At 34.0% G+C, this 8,652-nt stretch overlaps 1 long non-coding RNA gene across 5 annotated transcripts; it reads right to left on the reverse strand.

Annotated features, from left to right (window-relative positions):
- Positions 1–1,698: 1,698 nt before the first annotated feature.
- LOC126828268 (uncharacterized) lies at positions 1,699–8,422 on the reverse strand. Of its 5 annotated transcripts, XR_007682966.2 has the most exons (7): positions 8,124–8,422; positions 7,651–7,864; positions 7,324–7,433; positions 6,104–6,226; positions 5,750–5,841; positions 3,964–4,051; positions 1,699–3,179 (listed from the first exon to the last, which is right to left on the reverse strand). It is a non-coding gene; the product is annotated as an uncharacterized LOC126828268 (long non-coding RNA). The 5 variants fall into 5 exon arrangements; XR_007682967.2 differs by lacking the exon at positions 7,651–7,864 and having other exon boundaries at positions 8,124–8,402; XR_007682964.2 differs by lacking the exon at positions 8,124–8,422 and having other exon boundaries at positions 7,651–8,031.
- Between the last annotated feature and the right edge of the window lie 230 nt (positions 8,423–8,652).

Below are 8,652 nucleotides of genomic sequence, written 5' to 3' on the forward strand. Positions count from 1 at the left end.
TGTTTTGCAGAGGGGATTATATATGAAAATATATTTAAGATTTATGGAAACTTTGTTGAAAATCGTTGGTCTTCTCCTTTAATCTCATATGATTTTTATCACACCAAGCTAATACTATATTGGCATCGAGTTGAAGTTTTTGTTCTTATTCTTTGACAGTAGATCCAAAAGTGTATAGATTGTTGTGTCATCCGCAAAGAGATCAGTTTCAGAGGCTGGGTTAAAGGTAAATCATTTATAAAAATATTAAATAATATAGGTCCCAATATTGATCCTTGGGGCACACTGTGATAAATAGGTTTATTATCGGATAATATGCCGTTAGAAAGAGAATTGATTTTCTAGAAAATTTAAAATGTTTACATTTGTCAATAAGAATATCATGATTTACTAAGTCGAACGCTGATTTGAAGTCAAAGAATATTGCTCCACAAAAGATATTGTTGTTAATATAATCATACATGTTTTCAGTAATATGTCTTTCATATGTTTAAATATAGAAGAGTTCATGTTATGATTTATTGACAGGTTAAAATGTGTGTGAGATTAACAGAAAGTGGAACACCACCTAAGACCGAATGCCTTGGAATTAACTACATCGGTTGTTTTAATAAACGGTATTTAGAAAGATACGCTATCGGGTACTTTAGAGTTTACATATTAATATTTAAATTAATATCATCAAGCCTTATGTTACTAGGGGTATTATTTGTATTGCATTGAGAATGAATTTTATCGGCTATATTAGAGAAGAGTCATTAACTATATTGCTATCCTGTGGTATGTGGGACTGCTGTTACTTTTGCTAGCTGCTGAATTTAATACATCAACAATCTTAATTTATTCGATGTGCATCCTAAACAAGTAAAGCTTCAATGAAGAGAGCAGATTTCTTTTCAATAATAGAAATAACATGAAATAGAATAAAAATTGCAAGATTAGAAGTCCCATTTACGAATTAAAAATAAAAAATTAGATTATACATTGTCTTAGATTAGAAATTACATGAACTGAAGTAAGAAGTTAGATAGAATTTTGAATCTATTATACCGCCATAGTGGTTTAGCTTCCATACACTGAAAAAAAACTTGTGTTGAAAGAACACAAACTTGTGTTAAATTCAACACAAGTTAGGTGTCTCTATTTAACAACACAAACTTGTGTTAAAACAACACAAAACTTGTGTTAAATGTTGAAACAACACAAAACTTGTGTTAAAATGTATCAAACAACACAAAACTTGTGTGAAATCTACACAATACTTGTGTTGAAACTTGTGTTGAAATTTCTGAAACTTGTGTTGAAATTTCTGAAACTTGTGTTAAAATTTCTGAAACTTGTGTTAAAATTTCTGAAACTTGTGTTGAAATTTCTGAAACTTGTGTGGTTTCATACAAACTTGTGTATAACCATCATCAAAAACTTGTGTTGTATTTTTCCCCAATTTATATCCAGCATAGCAACCTTTCTATGCAGGACCCCTCTCTTTGGTCTGTTAGACCTGTAAAGTTTGATAAAAGAAGGAAACAAAAAAAAAATTTGTAAGATTATTATTTATTCATAAAATCATAGGAAAAAGTAAATTAATACATCAAAACTAAATAGATATTTGAAATGTTAACAGAAAAACAGAGACTTCAATTCTAATACAAATTATATTGTGTTATATATAATGACCCCCCCCCCCCCACACACACACACTTTACCCATCACAAAATATAAAATAGCTATTTAAATTGTTTTTTGCCCCACACACTTTACCCATCACAAAATATAAAATAGCTATTTAAATTGTTCTTTACCCCAAAACAAGAACTGAGAATATAAAGATATGTACACAGTATCCCTACCCCATACCCCAAAATATATAATTCAAATATATCTAAATTTAATAACATCCAAACTAAGCACTAATAAGATTAATTATGCACTAAATTGAAACAATTTCAAAAACTGAAAAATGCTACAAAATCACACTACAAGTGATTTGTGAGGCATCTAGAAATAACTAGCATACACAGAAAACTAACAAAAGAAAATTGCTCTATTTTGCAGGAGTAATAAAATGATGTAGAGCCTTTTCCTCATTAAAAAAACCCCAAACAAAATGAATATTTTATAAATAAAAGAAGCAAAGCATCAAGATTACAGGATTGAAATAAAAAAATATCATATGTACAAAAGATTTATATACAATCACAAGTCATAAGCCACAGTGGTTCAGTGAGCATAAGGCGTTGGCCGCGAAATTTCAACTGGATTTTCCGGCATAGTTCCCACTTTTCAGTGTTGGATATGGCAAGGGATAATTGGGTACAAGCCCAGAATCAAAAGAGAGAGAGACAGAGAGAAATGGGGTTTAACGTCTACTCGACACAAACTAGATCATTTTGGGACTAACATATGGTTTAATTTTATTTCAATAATTCGCTAGCGCGTAGGGGTCTTTAGCAGTGGGAGGAAACCGGAGGTCCCGGAGAAAACCCACAAGATTGGACAGGCGACCCCACTCCTTGTCTACAACCGGGGATTCGAAACCATGCCAGTTGACTCAATGACAGGAGGCCGTATGATACAGCATGCACGTGCTAACCATTCGGCCATCCACCCCCACCCCCCAGAATTGAAACCAACCCAACTGCGTACACTTTGAAGAACCCTTGAAAATTGAATTATTTGAATCAATGACAGACCTTCTGATCAAATGTGTGCGTGTTAACCATTCGGCCCCCCTGGGTACCCTTTAAAGAACCCTTGACAGTTGAAATATTTGATATAAGGGTAGGGTAGAATCACTCTAAGAACACAGAAAAGCAGGATATTAAAACGTATTTCATTTCATAAGCAAGGGAAAGTCACCTTAATGTAGGTCAAGCTTTTTTGTAATTCTGGGTGTATTTGATCTACATTTGGTTTCTAGTAATGCCTATTAAATACTTTATGATTTCCGACCAAATTCTAAGTGATTTATATGTCAGTTTACTTGCTATATTATACATACATATTTGAAGAGAATTAAAATCTAATTGTGTTTTGGAAGAAAATTTAACATTAATAACAAAAAATAAATATTTAAAAATTGGGTCAAATGCATTCTTTCCCAGAAGTATAAAATAAATTGATGCTTGGGTTCTCTTGTTGTTATCATACACCAAATACTCTTTCAAGGGTGTTCCAGCCTAAAAAATAAAAAGTAGGCAATAAGAATACAATGTTTAAATAAACAATTTATTTTGCCACATCGAGACTGAGTCTCTATTTGGTTTCAACTTTGCGTAACGCTTATTGTGTCTTGTCCACTTAAAGACCCAGGCAGATTATTATGCTCAAATCAAATGGGTTAAAAGTCAGAAAAATGAAATGAAATGGGGTTTAACGTCCTACTGTTCTGCTCCTATACTGGGCTAATAATGACGGGCATATGCCACACAGTGTGCCCGGGCAGCGGCACTATCATCTATTCTTATATCGAATTCCAACTGCCAGGGGATCTTTTACGTGCATTCCAATATTCGTCTCATCGGAAGGACTAGACAGCTGTCTTTGTCAGGCCAAGTCAGAAAAAAGTCTTGAGATTTGGGACTGAAGTCTCCTAATAGGTCAACTATTCACCCGGTTCATACATGTATTGTCTTGCAAATCCAGATTCCCTACTACATCATTGGCAGCACCTATTTACTTGGCAATGTCTAATTATTTTTGGACCCATTCTTATTTTATTTCCATTGACAACAAATTGGATATTACCCTTTAAAATCTATTGAAATCTATTTGAAAAGTAAAATATTGTCCATCATTATTTTACTGCTATTTACTGTAATGGATGTGATTGGCAAAAATCAAGCATGCCAAGTACTTGAAATAGCTGAGTCCTAGGCATTGCCCCAAGAAGAATAACTAGATTACCAAGCAAGTGTATAAAACTACTTCCTGATTAAAAATACAAATATGTATGTTACTTACATTTTGCCTGATTATCAAGCTCTGTGAGAAAAGTTTCCACAATATGAATAGCCATTTCCAACTGTTTTTATCTTTCTGATGTAGTTAACTGGAAAAAAACATACTATGTATGAGATGACTTAAATTGACTCAACAGTTAAAAGATGAAAGTTTTAATTTACAGTCTATATTTTACACAAATTTCTGGAGAGAATTAAAATATAATTGTGTTTGAGAGGGATATTTAACATTAAAAACAAAAATAAAATGCAACTGATAACTTATTAGCTTTTACAATCACTATATTCTTTTTCAAAATTATAAGGAGATCACATGGCTAAGACGGTACGACGCTGGCTCACTAGCCTGGAGGTCGGGTGTTCGATCCCTGAATTGGCTGAGAAAGTTCATCCAGATTTTCCAACGTGTCTTCCCCTTGTCAGTGATACAGGACGGAGGACCTGACAAGGACAGCTGTCTAGTCGTTTGGATGGGATAAAAAAACGAGGTCCTGTGTACACATTGGCGTGCATGTAAAAGATCCCTTGGCAGTTGGAATTCGATATAAGAGTAGGCTGTAGCGCCACTGCCCGGGCAAAATTTCCCTCATAGCACACTGTATGGTGTATGCCCGTCTTCATTAGCCCAGTTTATGAGCAAAACAGTAGGATGTTAAACCCCATTTCATTTCATTTTCAAAATTATAAAATAATTTGATGGCTTAATATTCAAGTATTGTGACCAGGTAGAATTAGAGGCCAGAGCCATTATAGATTAGCCAGAATCCTAATTAAAATAAACTCTGTAATTATATTAGAGAGACATTGTTTCATAAATTATTATCTATTGTAAAGTTATTCCAGTAAGGTATTAAGGATTATATTGTAACTAAAAACAAAGCTAAGGTATAAAAGTCCTAAAAATTGTATATTAAAGAAAAGGGCAGTTAACCACAGGCAGACAGAGGACATACTGAAGGGCAGGTCTCTGATAAGTTATTTCTTAGATGCTGTTCCTTATTAAGTTACCTATCCTGTGGGTCAGTATTATATGTATATATTATCTTTGTTAGATATTGTTACAGAATATAAGATTATACCAAGAGAAGTGAGTTATTGAATTATTGTATGTTCAATCGTACACCTCCAACTAGATTGAACATACAACCCATCGTCGAAGGTTGGACTATAAGTAGGTCCATAAACCCTGGATGATAGTATGTGGTTGAGTTGGCAATAAATATACTTTCTACGGTTCACAATTTTTAAATAAATAACTTATTTTTCCACACGTTGAGTCTCTATTTTGTTTCAACTTTGCATAATACTTATTGTGTCTTTTCAAGTTACAGACCCAGGTAGATTATTATGCCTCAATGGGTCAGAAGCCAGAACAAAAGTCTTGAAAAAAAGACAAAATGAAAAAATAATCATTTAATTTACCAATTATCTCCACTAAGGCAGTGGTGAATACAGTATTGCAAACAGTATTACAATATGATATTAATTATATTTTACAAATTCATGCATTTGAACGCTTTATAATAATGATTATGAAAGGGTGTAACATTGCATCCATCTTATAGTTTTGAAGTCATATAGGTCATTCGCAGTGGGAGGAAACCGTAGGACCTGGAGAAAACCCACGAGGTTGAACAGGCAACCCTACTCCTTGTCACGTACAACCGAGGATGACAGGCCGTATGATACAGCACGCACATGCTAACCATTCGGCCATCCACCCCCCCCCCCCACCAAGTGTATAGAACCAGTTCCTGATTCAAAAAGCAAATATGCATGGTACTTACATAGCCTTTGTCTGATAAGCAACCTCTGTAAGAAAACACTTCCACAATATCAATAGCCCTTTCCAGCTGTCTTGATCTTCCGAGGTGGCTAACTGAAAAAAAATATGCAATGTATTACATTAGTTGGCTTAAATTGACTAGACAGTTTTGATTAAGTCAAAAAATGTTAATTTAACTACATTTGTTTTGTTTCATGTGTTGGTTTGCTTTGCCACAGATGAGACAGTCATATCTAACTAAGATTCTGTCTGTGCTCATACATGTACGTGTACAGTTTTACTATACTAAACAGAATTTTAGATTTCAAAATAGCATAACAGCAATCTTTTCTATAAGAATTAAATAGTTACCCACCAAGAAAAAGCTGCTCTATCATCATTTTTTCCAGCCATTTCTTCTTCCATTTTTTTACTTTTATAATTTCTTTTGTTACATGATCTTTTCCTGGGTGATTTGCATATACATCCAATATTGAAACTGAAAAAATAAATACATTATATGTAATTTACCATTAAAGCTACCATACCATATATACAAACTGTGTGATTTGAAATTGAAACTAATGTATCTATATGTATCAAAAATTTTAATCCCAAGGAACTACCTAAGCCGTAAAAATCTATTTTTATAATCCTTGTTTGTCACATGGTTTCAATGTCGCAGTAATTAGAAGACGACCATGGTGACTGAGTGAGTTAGGTGCTGGAATACTAGCATGGAGGCCACAGGTTACCTCTTGGGGTTGACTGAGAAAGCTCATCTTGATTTTTCAGAGTGGTTTCCCCTGAGATCCAATGTACACATTGGCGTACACATAAAAGTTCTCTTGGCAGTTTGAATTCACTATGAGAATAGGCCATAGTGTCGCTCCCCGGACAAACATTTTCTCTTAGCACACTGCATTAGACCAGTCGGAGCTGAACAGTAGGACGTTGTCTTTAAACCCCATTTCATTTCAGGTAATCTAGTATTTTTCTAGTAAGATTGAAGTCTCTCTACTTTCTTTATATGTAAATATCATATTTGAAATAAGCCATACTTTTATTCAATATGGGGTGGGGCTGGGGGGAATGGTCTAGTAGTTAATGCATTCACATGAAATCACAGGGTCTGTCATTGTGTTAAGTGGCATGGTTTCGATTTCAAGGAGTAGAGTCGCCTGTCCAATCTCTTGAGTTTTTCTCTGGGCCATTCGGTTTCCTCCGTTTGCTAAATACCCATACCAGCAAACGAATTATTCATATCAAATTTAACCTTACCTGTCCTTTTTCCCGAAACAACCTAGCGTCTGTAGGCTAAGTAGAATGGAACAGTGTGCAGGGAAATGGTGGAAACGGAAGAAAGCTAATCGTGGTCGTAGTTGATTACCGGTATGCATATAGGCATAGCTTGGACTACTTGATTCTTCAAATACAAGTACACGTAAGGCCTTGTTTATGTCATTTTTCTCTCTCTGTTGCATGTAAGTGTCATATAAATACTTTACTTGGGATTGTATGTTCACATACACTAATCATTGTAGGACATTGGTAAAAAAAAAAATAGAAAATATAAAAATTAAATGAAATTGTTACCAGTTTTTCTTCAAATTCCAATTCAATGCCAAAATGGAGTCCTTGAACGGTAAATTCTCAATACGGTAATTGCTGTAACTGTAAGGTGGAATGAGTCATATCATCACTGACTGGAAAAAATAATGAAACTATAGAGAAACTTCCACAGACTGATTCTAGTTCCATTATTTATTATTTATTAACTGTGACTGAATCAGGAAAATAGGGGCCTAATAATATTCCACAGAGTGACAGAGTCGGAGGTTAACGGAGGGTTTGGGGAAAATATCTGCTTATTTGATTTAAGGTTGTTTTTTTAAACATAAATTAGATTACAATTCAACTAACACAAAAGTGTAAAAAGATTTTTTCTAGTCTGTGCCCGCGTTTATGTCTACTCTTGGCAAAATCGTTATAATATAAAAAAAATCATGAAACAAGAATCAAAATGGCCGCCAATCGGGTCTCCAACGCCAATCCAACCTCCCAAGATATAATTTCAAAACAGATTCTTACCTGCTGGTTCAAGTCGAACCGTTTCTGCTTTAATCATAATGTGATTCTGTAATGTAAGTATTTGAACAACATCGTAGCGCCGAACAACTAATGTTAATTAAGCATGATTTCAGAAAAATTGAACAGATTTGATAATAACATGCCGAAATTTTTTTCCTGACCGCGCCATATTATAAACATGAACTTCCGGTTTAAATTGTTGGAGGTTTTTTTAAGGAAACGAAATACTAATATTATACAGAGAAACAATATCGATGCTAAATTACATACATGGTATTATTTTTTTTATATAAATATTCACAAACCTGCGGTCTTGTATTCTATGTGACCATTAGCTTACATTTGTCAAACATATCACTGCTCCAAAATCATTTCAGCACGTTGTTAAATGTTAAATTAATTGTGTGAAATCACTTCATTTAATGTCCGCTTCCACCGAGATGACATCGCAGACAAAATGTAGCCTATAGTACGTTGATTTTATCAACCAATCACATTCAATAACAGTTTTACTTATTTTCTTGTCAACGCATTTGGAGTCAATTGTTAAAATCACACCGGGCATGAGCGCTCAACAGGCCTTTGATCTACCAGTTTATTGGGCCCAATTTTATTTTAACTACAGACATCTTAACACCAATTAGCATTCAAGTCTGTCTGGCTATATTGTCTGAGTAAAAAATACCTTTCTCTTACTTGTGGACCCCCGGATTAAGACTTTGTATGGAGTTCAAATTTAAAAAAAAAAATATTTGTTGACGGTACACATTACTTGTGTTAATTATATGGAAAAAACACAAGATTTGTGTTAATGCATTAAAAAGAACACAAGTT

The sequence above is a fragment of the Patella vulgata genome, chromosome 7 (assembly GCF_932274485.2).
Source record: "Patella vulgata chromosome 7, xgPatVulg1.2, whole genome shotgun sequence".
Taxonomy (NCBI): Eukaryota; Metazoa; Mollusca; class Gastropoda; family Patellidae; genus Patella; species Patella vulgata.